Source organism: Chiloscyllium plagiosum, unplaced genomic scaffold (assembly GCF_037043375.1).
Source record: "Chiloscyllium plagiosum isolate Xiang-an unplaced genomic scaffold, Cpla_swu_hap1 HiC_scaffold_5, whole genome shotgun sequence".
Lineage (NCBI taxonomy): Eukaryota > Metazoa > Chordata > Chondrichthyes > Orectolobiformes > Hemiscylliidae > Chiloscyllium > Chiloscyllium plagiosum.
This window is the reverse complement of record NW_028270143.1, coordinates 66,697,609-66,712,277: the sequence shown is the minus strand read 5'-3', so window position 1 is coordinate 66,712,277 and position 14,669 is coordinate 66,697,609. Positions and strand designations below refer to the sequence as shown.

The window sequence follows — 14,669 nt, the reverse complement described above, 5'->3', positions numbered from 1 at the left end:
AGCAAGCAACAATTTGATTGCAGATGGTCAACATGGTTTTGTCAAAGGCAGGTCGTGTCTCACAAACCTCATTGAGAAGGTGACCAAGCATGTAGATGAGGGTAGGGCAGTTGACATGGTGTCCATGGACTTCAGTAAAGCCTTTGATAACGTTCCACATGGTAGGCTGTTGGAGAAAATGCGGAGGCATGGAATTGAGGGTGATATAGCAGTCTGGATTAGAAACTGGCTTCGGTGGTTGATGGAAAATATTCAGCCTGGAGTCCAGTTACTGGTGGTATGCCACAAGGATCTGCTTTGGGACCACTGCTGTTTGTCATTCTTATAAATGACTTGCACGTAGGCAAAGGTGGATGGGTTAGTAAGTTTGCAGATGACACTAAAGTCGGTGGAGTAGTGGACAGTGTGGAAGAATGTTGCAAATTGCAAGGGCACTTGGATAAACTACAGAATTGGGCTGAGACGTGGCAAATGGAATTCAATGCAAATAGATGTGAGGTGATTTGCTTTGGGAAGAATAACAGGAAGGCAGAGTACTGGTTCAGTGGAAAGATTCTTAGTAGTGTGGGTGTGTAGAGGGATCTTGGAGTCCATGTGCATAGATCTCTGAAAGTTGCCACCCAGGTTGATAGTGCCGTTAAGAAGGCATACGGAGTGTTAGGTTTTATTGCTAGATGGATTGAGATCCAGAACCGTAATGTCATGCTGCAACTATACAAAATGCTAGTGCAGCCGCACTTGAAATATTATGAGCAGTTCTGGTCACCCTATTACAGGAAGAATGTGGAAGCATTGGAACAGGTGCAGAGGAGATTTACCAGGATGTTGTCTGGTCTGGAGGGAAGGTCTTATGAGGAAAGGCTGAGAGACGTGGGTCTGTTCTCATTGGAGAGAAGAAGGCTAAGAGGGTATTTGATAGAGATATACAAGATGATGAGAGGATTAGATAGGGTAGATACTGAAAGTCTTTTTCCTAAGATGATGACGTCAGCTTGTATGAGGGGGCATAGCTACAAATTGAGGGGGAGTGGATTTAAGACCGATGTCAGAGTTAGGTTCTTTACTCAAAGTAGTAAGAGCATGATATGCCCTGCCTGCCAATGTAGTTAACTCAGCCAAATTAGGGGCATTTAATCAATCCTTGGATAAGCATGTGGATGATGATAGGATAATGGAGGGGTGTGGGCTTAGATTAGTTCACAGGTCGATGCAACATCGAGGGCTGAAGGATCTGTTCTGCGCTGTATTGTTCTATGTGTACAGGCTTTGCCACTTGAAGTATAGGTTAACTGAAAGCCAGCATTGGTTTACTGTAGGTAAATTGTGTTTGACTAAATTGGAATTCTTTGAAGAGGATAATTTTGTTGATACTGTGTATACCGACTTTAAGGGCTTGATAATGTCCACATAATGAAAAAGATTAAAGGACTTGGATTAAAAGCATTGGCAGTTTGGGTATGAAATTAGGAAACGGAAAACAGAGAAGAGAGGTGGTGAAACTTTGACAGTCAGATTTCAGAGCACTGTGCAGTGATGTTTCCCAAGGGTTACTGCTCTTTAATACAAATGACTTGGACTTGGGTATGCACATTAAAAACAGTGAGGATAGTGGAGGATATAGACACAATGGTAAAATGGGCAGACAGTTACATGACAAAGAAATCTGATCTTGAATGCACAGTTTGAAAAGATATGGAGAACCTTTGAAAAAAAAAAGAACAGGAAATGACACAACCACAGACATGACATCCCCGACCCAAGGAAACCGAAATAAATAAATGGAAAGCGGGCCATAACACCAGTGCTTCACTGGAGGCTCACTGATGATGTTACCTTGTATGGTGATGAAACATCTAAAAATGAACCTTCCAGCTCAGCGAGCAAACTTACATCCAGAACCTCCACCTGAGCTACAAATTATCTCCAAACTCACTAAATGAGTTGTCCGTCTATTTCCTGTTTCTACAATGCAAACTCTACCTGTTTCAACTGTATAGTGAAAAATAACGTCCGTCAGCTTGCATCAAAACCAAGGGATATGCCTACTATGATTTTTTCATGTGCTTTCCAGTTCCACATGCTTACTGGATTAATGTTCTGGAGCATTCTTTGGTTATGGCAAATTTGTTAGACTTTTGACACTCCAGTACTTTTCCTCTATGCATTTCATAAGGTGTTGCATTTCTTGCAACAGTGCAAAGTGGCTTTTCCATTGGTGCAATTGATGCTATATAAGAGATTTCCTCTCTCCATTGTTGCAAAATCATAAAATTGTCATTTTAAGTATGCAGTTCTGTTAAAGGATATTGCAGCAGTTAAATTCAGCAATTTTTGTCCTGGTTTTGACTCAAACAATGCAAAGCCAAAATTTGGAATATTTTAGGTAATCAAATTAACTTTTTAAATTCTGAAGTTTGCATTACAATGTCTTAGTTTAAAACATGTCAATTGAAGGCAGCACTTCTATCAGAATGTATAAATACAATACTCAAACCTAGCTTAACATTCTGTAGAAAATGGTTTGGGTGGGTATATAAGTGCATTGTCTCTTGCACCGTTTGCAGAAACACAAGATATTTGTGCTTCAGTCTTTTATGCTGTCTAAAACATAAAAAGAATCAAACTAAGTTCTCTGTCTCCAGTCATGAATGACCTTCCCATCTATTTTGTTTTTAGCCCCTGCTGCCTGACATATAAGCTTCAGATTTCCCAGTGACATAAATTATTAATACTGCTTTATGGTCAGCCATTATGAGGCAAGGATCAGCGCACTTGAATTTATCCCTCTCTCAATTTCAACTCCATCTTCAGCTGCATGTCCGAATGAAAATTATATGCTGGTATCAAATGAATTGCTGTCAGCTTCTGAGACCGAAACTTGAACTATGCGTACTTGAAGCTAACAACTTCATTGTAATCCCAATGTTGATAAGGTGCTGAGATGAATAATGTGCAGGAAAGTGGAAAATAATAGATTCCTGGACTTGAATTGCAAGATTGTAATTTGAAACATTCAGATGTTGTCTTTATGTGAGATGAGATTAACTTTATAATCAACTTGCTCTAGTTTATAATTTGCATTATAGTATTTCAACTGTACATAGATGGCAAGTTATTTATCTTTCATTTTTAATAGCTGTGATTTGTCACATGATGTTTGAAAAAAGAAACTAAATCTTGCAACTTGTCTGCTGCGAGGTTATTAAACTTTGTAGAAAGTTCTGGTCACTTGCATGTTATAACTCCACCTCCATATGGCAGCTGTTACCAAACTTAGTTAAAAAGTTATATTCAGTCTCGTAAGTTTTACTGCCAATTGCAGTTGTGGCATTATAAGTCTGTATTTGCAGAGTGAAAATGTTACATGTAGTGGTTTTGATTGTGTAAATAATCATATTTGGTTCGTGGTTCTGACATTTCAAAAGAATAATAAGACTGCCATGAAAATAACAGTGAAGTGTGGTACAGGGGTGATTTGCTGATGCACCCAGCCTCCTTGTTCATGAATATATGAGAATGCCATGTATAAATTAGAATATGATATATAAGTGCAGACAATGCATAACTCCCAAATTATTTAGTGCACTGTATAAGCAGATTAAGTAATAGTCATAGTCATACAGCATCTGACGGTCCTTTGGCTCACCATGTCTATGCCAACCAACAAACACTAAACTACACTAATCCCATTTATCTGCACTTAGTCCATAGCCTCCAGCATTTTAAGTACACATCGAGATGTTTCTTAAATGTTGTAAGAGTTCTGAGGTAGTACATTCCATATATCTGCTACCCTCTAGGTGAAATATGTTTTGCTGTGATCTCCTCTGAACCACTTGCTCCTGTCCTTAAATGTATGTTCCTCATAATCTACTCATAAAGTGAGACAAAAGATGCAGATGCTGGAATCCAAAGTAGATAAGCAGGAGGCTGGAAGAACCCAGCAGGCCAGGCAGCATCAGAAGGTGGAGAAGTCAACGTTTCGGGTATAACCCTTCTCCAAGGTTGACTGCTCCACCACCTGATGCTGTCTGGCCTACTGTGTTCTTCCAGCCGCCTGTTTGTCTACTACTCTCATAATTTGCCGACTCCATCAGATATCCCCTCAGCCTCTACTGCTCCAAGGAAACAAACCTAGGGTGTCTCTCCTTTCCTCATGACTAAGACTTTTCATTATGGACGACATCCTGGAGAATCTCCTCTTCACCCTCTCCAGTGCAATCACGTCCTTCTGATAGTGTGGCGACCAGAACTGCACACACTATCCCATCCGTGGCTGAAACAATGTTTTATAAAGGTGTTACAAGAAGGCAACCTGCCTTTACCGCTACCTATACTGACATCTTCAGGTATGTATGGACTTGTACACCAAAGCTCCTTTTGTTCCTTAGTTGCAGCAGTTTCTGATGTTGCAGCATTTTAACTCTCAGCACCTATTATCAAAAATGAAACATCTTCCCAGTGAGTAAAAGCTTGACAAATATACATGCATACAGAACAGAGATGGGAAGAGATTCTGCCACAGAGCAGATGGCGTAAATGTCATGTGGAATCAAATTCATGTCCGGTTAGTTGAGGTGGGAAATCAAAACATTTTTCTGCAATCAAAATCAAAAGAGAAATGTTTATGTGGACTTTTCTTCTGAGGGAAGTTAACGGAATGGTTGTTTCATCTGTTGAATGTAATTTTAAAGTATTCATTAGAAGGGTGATGTTCTTAAGTAGAATTTTTTCAAAGTTGGGTAGTTTGAGTAGTTTACTCCAAATTAGAACTTTATAACTTGGTACCTTCGATGCCTTTCTGGGACATTGGGAGATTCTATGAAGTCATGGTAAACTGCTGCCTTTGACTTCGTGTGAATACTTTTGACATTTTCAGTAAAGCAATCTGAGCATTCCTTTGATTTCCAATAATCAAACCACTGAGGCTCACTGTTGAGTGGACTTCAAAACAGGCCACATCCATTCCATCATCTATTGTAAATTTAAAGGTACAGTTCAAAACCTGACTATCTTATTAAACTCAGGGAGAAGTAGAATCAACAGAACAGGCTTTACTGGTGCTTTGGTATACAAGTTCATACATTCCTGAAGGTGTCAGTACAGGTGGCTGGGTTTGAGTAAAGCACCTAGAGATGTCACTTGAAGCTAATACTGTACTCTAAAGCAGAGATACTGGAACCCATTAAAAGTTGGTAGCTGAGTGGATCCAAGATGGCGGCGATCTAGGAAAATTGCGCTGCAGGTCGTGGAGTCCCAGGAAATTGTGAAACACCAACTTACCTTGGTTTTTACCATGCAGGGATGCCAAAGAAGGGAGGAGGAGCATCCGAGGGCGGGCCTGCGGCCCAGCCTGCAGGATCCTAGGGCTCAATTTCTTACCAGGCCCTCGTGAAGGAGTTTGCAAAATCTCGCGAGATGTTGGGTCAGCAGATAGAGATCGGGGTCAGCTCTTCCTCTATCATGCTGCAGAAGCATGAACAGCAGATGGAAGTCCTGGAGAAAAGGACAGATGAGGTAGAACACAGAGTCGCAGTGGTCGAACCTGATACTGGTTCCTCCAAGGATAGGATTCAAGCCCTGTAGACGCATAATTTGTTTAATCAAGTTGATGACCTCGAGAACAGGGGCAGGACAAAAAATATTTGGGTTATCGGTCTGCCAGAGGGCAAGGAAGGTGAGCGGTCGGTGGAATCTACTGAGGACTGGTTGCCAAAATTCCTTAACTTGGAGGCTGGAATGAGAGGCTTGAAGATTGAAAGGGCTCACCAGGTCACTGTGCGGAGGTCAAGTCTGGATCAACGTCCTCATCCTGTCTTGGTGCGGTTTCATCATTATAGAGATCAAGAGAGAATCATGGAAGCTTCCAGAATCCAGGGGAAGGATCTGAAAGCCCTAGTTTACGAGGGCACTAAGATTATGTTCTTTCAGGACTTTCCAGTGGCGATGATCCAGAAAAGAAAATCCTATGACGGTGTCAAGGATTGGGATCCGGTATTCTCTGAGGTATCGGCAGTGCTTCGGACAACCTTAGATACATCTCTTTGACACGTTGGAGAAGGCAAGCGACTTTGTGGACAAATTAACTTGATGTAAACAATTTAGTATGGACACATTGTAGTGTTGCTTGGGTATATCTTTGTTTTTGCTTTTTTAGAAAAGAGAAGGTCCAGTTGGGGATTTCTGTTCCAATCTTTTTTATTGGTAATAACCTGGTCTAAACTATGTTTGGCGGTGGTTGAGATGTGTACTTTTGATTTCTAAATTAAGTTATACCAAAGGATGGGTGGGGTACTTACCCTTTTTTATTCAAAATTTCTTTATTCACATTGCTATTCCATGGTGTATTTTCTTTCTTTCCTGCTTGTGTTTGTGATGCAGCTTCAGCTAGGAGGAGGGAAAATGGTTGGAATGGCTGGATGCCTAATTATGGGCAATTTATGCCCGGTTCAGGTATTAGCAATGGGCTGCAGTATTAGCAACAGGATAGGAAGTTGGGTTTTGGGATGTGTAATTGCCCCCTTTGGGCAGGAGGTGAGTTCCCCTATTCAGTGCCGTTGGTGCTTTATATGTTGGTTTTGTTTTTGGCTTTTGTTGTATATAATCTTTGATAGCTTTATAGGTTTGTTAACTATTGTGGTTTTAGTTTTTGTAGTTTTTATGTTCAATGGATCTTGCAACACTAAGGCTCAGCAATTTGTGGTTCGAGTTCCTCCTCTCTGGAATCTAAATGTTACTGCAGAAGGTTATGGCTTATGACTTGATTAAATGGTGTGCCTGGAACATCAAGCAAGTCACTCACCAATTAAAAGGAAAAAGGTACTTTGAGTCTTAGAAAGCAAAAGGTGGATATTGCCTTGTTACAGGAGACACACTTAGATGATAGGGAACATTTGAAACTACAGAATGGCTTTGATCGGGTTTACTTTTCATCTTTTAATACCAGAAGTAAGGGAGTGGCTGTATTAGTTAGGAAGAATCTCCCATTTAAGTTACTAGAGTATGTAAAAGACACGCAAGGGAGGTTTGTGATTCTCAAAGCTCTGATAAACTGCGAAAAATATAGCATTTTAAATGTTTATTGCCCTCCGACTCAGCCCCTCAAAGTTCTGGTAGATGCGTACTCTAAATTGATCAGTCTCAAGTCCCGGCACATCATTATTGGGGCAATTTTAATTTCTCATGGATCCCACAGTAGACAGGTTGCCCAAAGGCCCCCCCCCCCCGATATCCTCTGTACAAACTAAACAATTAGTGGATATGTGTGTGTGGAGTTAGGGTTGGTGGATGTCTAGAGCCATCTCCACCCTACAGGCAGGGATTTTACGTTTTTTTTCCAATCCTCACAGATGTCAAACCAGGATTGATTTTTTTCTGACCCCTGCGGCAACCCTGGATTTGGTGGCATCTTGTACGATTGGTCTTATTACCATCTCCGATCATGCTCCGGTATGCCTGTTGGTTAAGATTGAGGACGTTACAAGGCACTGGTGAATGGATCCCATTATCCTTAAGGATAATAAGTTTGTGGAGTACTTCTCTAGGGAATTTCGGGCATTCCTAGACATTAACTTAGGTTCAGTTAGTAGCCCATCCGTCCTTTGGGAAACAGCTAAAGCCTATGCCGGGGGTTAGTTATTTCCTACTCTGCCAGTAGGAAGCAGCAGAACGGTGAGCAGCAACGTCTCCTCGAAGCATGGTTGAAGGCAGCCGAGAAGGCTTACTTTGACAGGCTTTCGTTGGTCAAACTACAGAGTTTTACGGCGCTGCAGTCTGTATTGAATTCTGTGCTCTCACCGACAGCAAAGAAAGGGCTTTCTTTCACAAAGTAAAGGTTATATGAGCATGGTGACTAGCCAGGCAAGTACTGAGCATATCTCGCCAGGAAAAGGAGCGCCTCTCAAGCCATCATGTTGATAAGGGAAGGATCTGGGAACCTAACGTGTGATTCCGAAAAAATAATATGGCATGCCAGGATTTTTCTCTTCTCATCTGAGGATTGTGAGGAGGGGCGGGCCAAGATGGAGTCTTTTTTTCAAGGATTTGGAGCTCCCACCGTGACTCCCGAGCAAAAGTCTTTTCTCAATGCCCCCTTATCAGAGTAAGAGGTGCAGGAGGCGGTGAAACAGTTTCAGCGTGGAAAGGCACCCAGTCCTGAAGGACTTCCCAGCGAATTCTGCAAGGAATTTATAAACATATTGTCAGGCCTGATGCTCAATATGTTCAATGACTCGCAGTCATGATTGTCTCCTGCTATCTCTGAGACAGGCCAATATTTTGCTTATTCTTTAAAAGGGAAGGTCCTGGAGGACTGTGCTTTGTACAGCCCCATTTCACTCTTAAATGTGGACTTCTAAGACTGTTGCGTTAAGGCTGGAGACTGTTACACCTGCTACTGTTAAAGAGGGCCAGATGGGCTTCGTAAAGGGCCACAGATCCTCCAATAATGTTAGGAGGCTGCTTAATGTAATTCAAGCATGTCAACGACAGTCTATACAGGGATCGATGATTTCTCTAGATGCAGAGAAGGCATTTGACTGAGTTAAGTGGCTGTACCTTTTTTTTATACCTTGGAGCGGTTTGACTTGGGCAAAGCCTTTATAAGATGGGTAAAGGTTCTCTACAGTGACCCTTTCGCTGCGGTCGTCACCAATGGGGTGCAATCCACCAATTTTAACATTTTTAGGGGCAGCTGACAGGGCTGTCCCATTTCACCATTGCTTTTTACACTGCTGATTGAACCATTGGCAGAGGCCTTTCTTGGGATCTTAATCTATCGGCTCCAGAAGTGGGGTCAAAATTACATAAGCTTTCGTTGTACATGGACGATGTCCTCTTTTTCTTTGTTAAATCTAGCAGTTTCGGTGTCTCACCTGAGATTAATTTTGCAAAATCAGAGGCTATGCCTATGGGTGGTCTTATGAAGGTACTAGGTTTTGAGGGCGAATATCGATGCCCATTTAAGTGGTCACAGGGGAGTTTTGTGTATTTGGACATATTCATCACTCCAGTTCTTGATCAGTTGTTCATTGCTAATTTTGTTCAATTATTCAGCAAAATCAAACAAGACCTTCAAAGATGTAAGGCTCTTCCGGTCTCATGGTTAGGTCGGATAGCGCTTAAGAGGAATATTCTCTCCCCGTTTGTTGTACCCTATACAGATGCTCTCCCTGATTTTCAATAAGCAAACGTTCAGGAGACTGAACAGCTGTTGAGCTCTTTTATTTAGCATCGTAAGTGGCCCCTTATTAAATTAGCTAGACTGCAATTGCCTCACAGATTGGGGGGAGTAGATCTCCCAGAAATTAAAAGCAATGAATTAAGTTCGCTTTTATCCTACGTGAGTGATTGGGCTTGTGGAGACCCTCTTTCAGTATGGTTGGATATTGAAACCTCTCAGGCAGGGTGCCTCTTACTAGCTTGCTGTTTTTGGACAAACTGAGGACAGTTAGAGAATATTGCCATAACCCACTAGTTGTCATTACTGTTAAAGCACGGAGGGCAATTTGGCAGAGGGAAAGCAATATTAGCAAAACATCTTCTCTTACACTTAAAGTGGGTTTCAACCAGGGATGATAGATTCAGGATTCAAACATTGGGCGGCTCATGGTGTGTCTTGCATGGCCGATTTATTTGAGGGAGACACAATGGTGTCCTTTGATCAGTTAGCATGGAAATACGAGCAATCTAACAGGGACCTCTTTCGTTTTTTTCAGGTTAGGGATTTTATTCAAAAAAAGACTACACTTTTGACTGATCCCTACAAATCTGACATCAAGAGGAGGATGCTCAGTGCTAAGAGTACACTTTCTGTCAGTGCTTCATATCATCAATTGGGGGGGGGGGGCGCCCCTGCAAATGAGTTCGATCGACTCTGCAGGGTGTGGGGGAGAGAGCTAGGTGTTGAGGTCTCCTCGGAGACATGGGAAGATATTTGGGAAAACGCAAGAAAGATTTCAATGTGCAATAGGACCCATGCTTTACACTTGAAGATTCTCCACAGATCCACTTGGCTCCGGATCATTTGTCAAAATTTAGACCAGGGGTATCTTCAACATTTCCCTAGTGCAAAGTTGATACGGGCACTCACACCCATTTTCTCTGCTCCTGTGGTAGGCTTCAAACATACTTGAGCGCTGTGGCAGGTGCAATGGAGGATTTTGGGTGTAAGGGTGGAGAAGGACCCAATCTCTCCTCTTCTTGGCCTGCCCAGTATGTTCGCTGTAGATACGCAGAAGAAAAAAACTTTTCAACATCCTCATTTTCTGCGCACGAAAGAATATTGCATTAGGTTGGGTATCCAAAAATCTTTCGGGTTGGCGGAAGATTGTTATGGAGTGTGTCCCCTTGGAATTTCTCACAAGTATGGTACATCACAAGACTGAGAATTTCTATAAGACATGGTGGCCCTTTTTGGAATACCTGGACACATTTGTCTGCTATACTATCTAGCCATAGCGATTATGCTTTACGAGTTCAATATCCAGAGAGGGATACGAACTACAAACATATGAGTATGTGAAAACTAATGCTCTCGATATTCGAGAATGAGTGTTTTGTTTGACTGAGCTGAGTTATTATTTATTAGTTTGTTGTTGGTTATTATTGATTTAGTTAAATAGTTAGTTGGAGTTTTTATATTTTTTTCTATACATATTTATACATTTGTCCATGAGGTTGGTTTGGGTTTTTAACTTTTTTTTTGGTGTTCTTTCTTTGTATTGTTTTAGATTGTATTGTAATATTTCAAAGTCTATTTCTCAATAAAAATATATTTTAAAAAATAAGTTGGTAGCTATTGAGACTGAAAGTGTTGTAAATCAGTGGAAGGTGTGATATGTAAAAATGGGCAACATCTTCCTTCAGTTTACTGTATAACTTGCCAGTGATATTATTGTAATAAAACTTAAAAAGATACAGAGGAACATACAAATTACACCTAAAATGTGTAGTGATCATAACCTCCACTGTCTTCTGAGGCAGAATTCCAAAGTTGTACAACCCTCTGACAAAAAGATTTTCCTTCATTGCTCATCCAGAAGAGTGTCCCTAATTTAGAGACAGTGTGTCCATTTTGAACTCACCCAGAAAAGTAATCAGCCTTTCCATACTCTTAACCAGACTATTCAGGATCAAGAATTAATATTCAGTCAAATCAACCCTCACTGTTCTGAGCTCCACCCTGTCTAATTTTTCCTCAACTAAAACAACTTGCTCATTCTCTGAAGCAATCTAATAAACTTCTGAATCGCCTTACTACATTTACATTGGAGGCCAAAACTGTACATAGTATTTGCAATGTGTAACTAACAATGCCTATATAACTAAGTATAAGTTTTTTTTTAACTTTTATATTGACTTCCTCTCATCATAAAGTCGAACATCACAATAGCCTTCAGGATTAAGTGCTGTCCCTGAATGTTACCCTGTTATGATTCATGCTCTGGAGCACCTAGATTTCTCTGTACCTTGAAATTCCTGCAGTCATTCTCCATTTAAGTAATACTTTTTTTATTCTTCCTTCCAAAGTGTACAATTCTCGCTTTCCCACAGAATTCTTCTTCAACTAGATTTTTGTCCACTTCATTAATAAGAATGCAAACCAATGCACAGGTAGATACATTGTCATATTTTCCACCTATCATTGTGTCATCTACAAAATTAACTGCCGTGCTGTTGATTCCTTTGTCTAAGTTCTCGGTATGATTTATGTAAAGTTGCCGGCCCAGTAAAGACGCCAGCAGAACACCATTTGTCAATCTTGTCTTTCTGCAAAAGACTAATTTAAGTGTACTTTTTTTCTGCCAGCCAGTTAATCTTTCATCCATTCCATATTACCCCATATACCATGAGCTTCTGCTTTGTACAATATCCTTTTTTGTGAAACCTTGTCAAATGCATTTGGAAACAGAAGTACAGTACATCAATAGATTTCCTTTTATCCATAGTACATATTACTACTCCAAAGAACTCAATAAATTGTATAACCAAGGTTTCCTTTTCACAAAACCATGTTGACTTCCTGATTACGATGAAGTTTTTCCAAAAGCACAGTTTATAGCCTCCTTTAATGATTTGATTCTAACACCTTCCCAACAACAAACGTCGAGATGAATGGACTATAGTTTTCCTGTTTTCTTTCCCCTTCCTTTGTGAATAGATGTGTTATATTTGCTTCTTTTCCAGTCTAATGGAGTCTTTCCAGGACATCTTCGAAAATGACCAGTAACACATCTATTAGTTTGTTAGTTTGTTCTTTTAAGACTTGAGGATCCAAAGATGAAGTCTTGCAGAACCCAGAGACTTGTCAACCCACAGCTCCATCAGTTTATTAGATACCACTTCCCTAGTGATTATAATTTCACCAAGTTCCTCTTTTTCTTCAGTGTCCTAATTTACATCTATTGCTGTAATCTTGTTTGTATCCTCTCGTGAAGACAGAAGCAAAATATTCACTTCATCTGCCATCTCCTCATTATCTACTATTTTCCCTAGTGAGAGGAAATACTATCTCCTATTGCCCACATAGAGGGCCAGCATTCTCTTTATGCTTTTTCGACACCTGTTGAAACACTTACTATCTCACGTATCTGGCTAGCTTGCTGTTATATTCTAATTTATTTATCCTGATTGACCTTTTAATCATTCTCTGCCATTCTAGTATTCTGACCAGTCACCTGACCTGCTGTTTGTGCAGTTATATGCTTTTTCATTACGTTTGATGTTCTTATTTATTTAGATAACCAGGAATGGTGTGTCCTTCACTTTGGAATTTTTCTTGATGATAGGGGTGTATTTATTCTGGACACCTTGAAATATCCTTTTAAATGCCGTTACCTGTTTGCCCATTCATATGCCTGCTATCTCAGCTTCTCTGCCCACATGGTTACCTTGACTTAATGAAAGATACAAATATTTGACCCAATCTTCACCCTTTCAAACTGTATGTAAAATTCAATAATGTTATGATGGCTGATACTTAGACTTACCTTTATTGCGAAATCATTCATTAATCCTGTTCCATTACACAATACCAATTCCAGTGTACCCTGTTCTCTGTTTGGTTCAAGTGTGCTGCTTTCAGACTATCTCAAAAGCATTCTGTGAACTCCTTGTCTAGTCTAGTACAGTATTACCAATCAAATCTTTCCACTTTCAATTCCAAGGAAATCAGCTCTAATTATTGCTATTCCTTTATCACAGACACCCAATACTACTACTTGTATATTTCATTTTATATTATGGTTACTATTGGGAGCCTATAAATCACTCTCTTGGGTGACTTGTTTCTCTCACTATTCATCATCTATATCTTGAATCTCCAGAACTAAAGTAATTTCTTAACTATTGTACCAATACCATATTTGATTAGAATTAGTTATTTCTCTGCCATTACCTAGCTCCTTATTCTTCTTAATTGTCATATATGCCCAATATTCAGAACCCCGTTCATGTCACCCTGCAGCCAAGTCTCCATAATGGCTATCAGATCATATTTACTCATTGTGCACTGCCAGTTCATTTACTTTGTATCTGAATGTGCATAGCATTCATATCAGTGTTTTATTTTTGTTGGTTACTTTTGTAGCATTTAGCCTTGACTGCATTTATGTTCTTAAGAGTCTTTTTTATTTCCCCACTGTGTCCCCTCCTGAGATATTTTTTCACATTAGTATTTTGCTATCTTGTTTCAACTCTCTCCCTTGATTTGCCCAAGCTTGAACTACCTTTCCTCACCCCTGTACTTCCCTAGTTATGCAGCTTGTGAGAAAACCAGTCCCAGCATGGTTCAAGTGTTGACTACCACCTTACAGATCCTACTTTTTCCACTATACTGGATTTAGTGCCCAACACACCAGAGGTCAGTTCTCTAACACCAGAATTGAGTCCTTTATTTACTTCTCTATCATATTCATCTTTAAGCCAATTTGCATATGCTCAGGCAAAAATTACTGCCTTTTGAGGTTCTGTTGTTTTTATTTAAGTATCTAATTTGTCATACTCTGTCAGCAGAATCTCTTTCCTTGATCTGCCTAGATGACTGGTACTGACGTGGATCACACATTATCTATCTTCTCCACTGTAATTTTATCTCCAGTCCAGAATAGATATCACAAACCCTGTACTGGTTAAATAATGTAGCTGTCTGGAGTCACATTCCCTCCTGTAGAAAACAACATCACTCCTCTTCGTGACCCTGTCTCTTACTATTCCTGCGTTCCTTCTTGCTCCCTTCTCTTGAATGTTGTCCTCTACAGTGGTGCCATAACCAGTTTCCTTAACCAACTGCAGCCTTCAATCTCGTCTAAGAATGCTAAGAAAACCTCGAAACCTGTTGTACACTTGCAAAGGCTGAGGCTCTTATTTTCTATGCCCCTTACCTACCTCACTTGCAGCCACACCGTGCTGGTCTATGACCATTGACTAAATCAAAGAACCCAATTCTAAGGGGTGTTACCACCTCCTGGTATAAAGTGTCCAGCTAAATTTCCCCCTTCCTGATCTGCAGCTCAATCTCCCCGGAGCAGGATGGGCTGAAGGGTTTTGGAGGAGATATTGTTCTTATTTCTTGTGGTCTGACTCTGAGCTAAAGTACTTGAAGCCACAGCACTCACTGCAGATATGTTTTTCTGTGGGTGACATCCAGATCTAGAAGCGCTCTCATTTTG

At 40.4% G+C, this 14,669-nt stretch overlaps 1 protein-coding gene across 1 annotated transcript in view; it reads left to right on the top strand.

The window, feature by feature from the left end:
* vopp1b (VOPP1 WW domain binding protein b) overlaps nucleotides 1-14,669 on the top strand; it is a 74,544-nt gene that overhangs the window by 7,207 nt on the left and 52,668 nt on the right. The window lies entirely within an intron of this gene.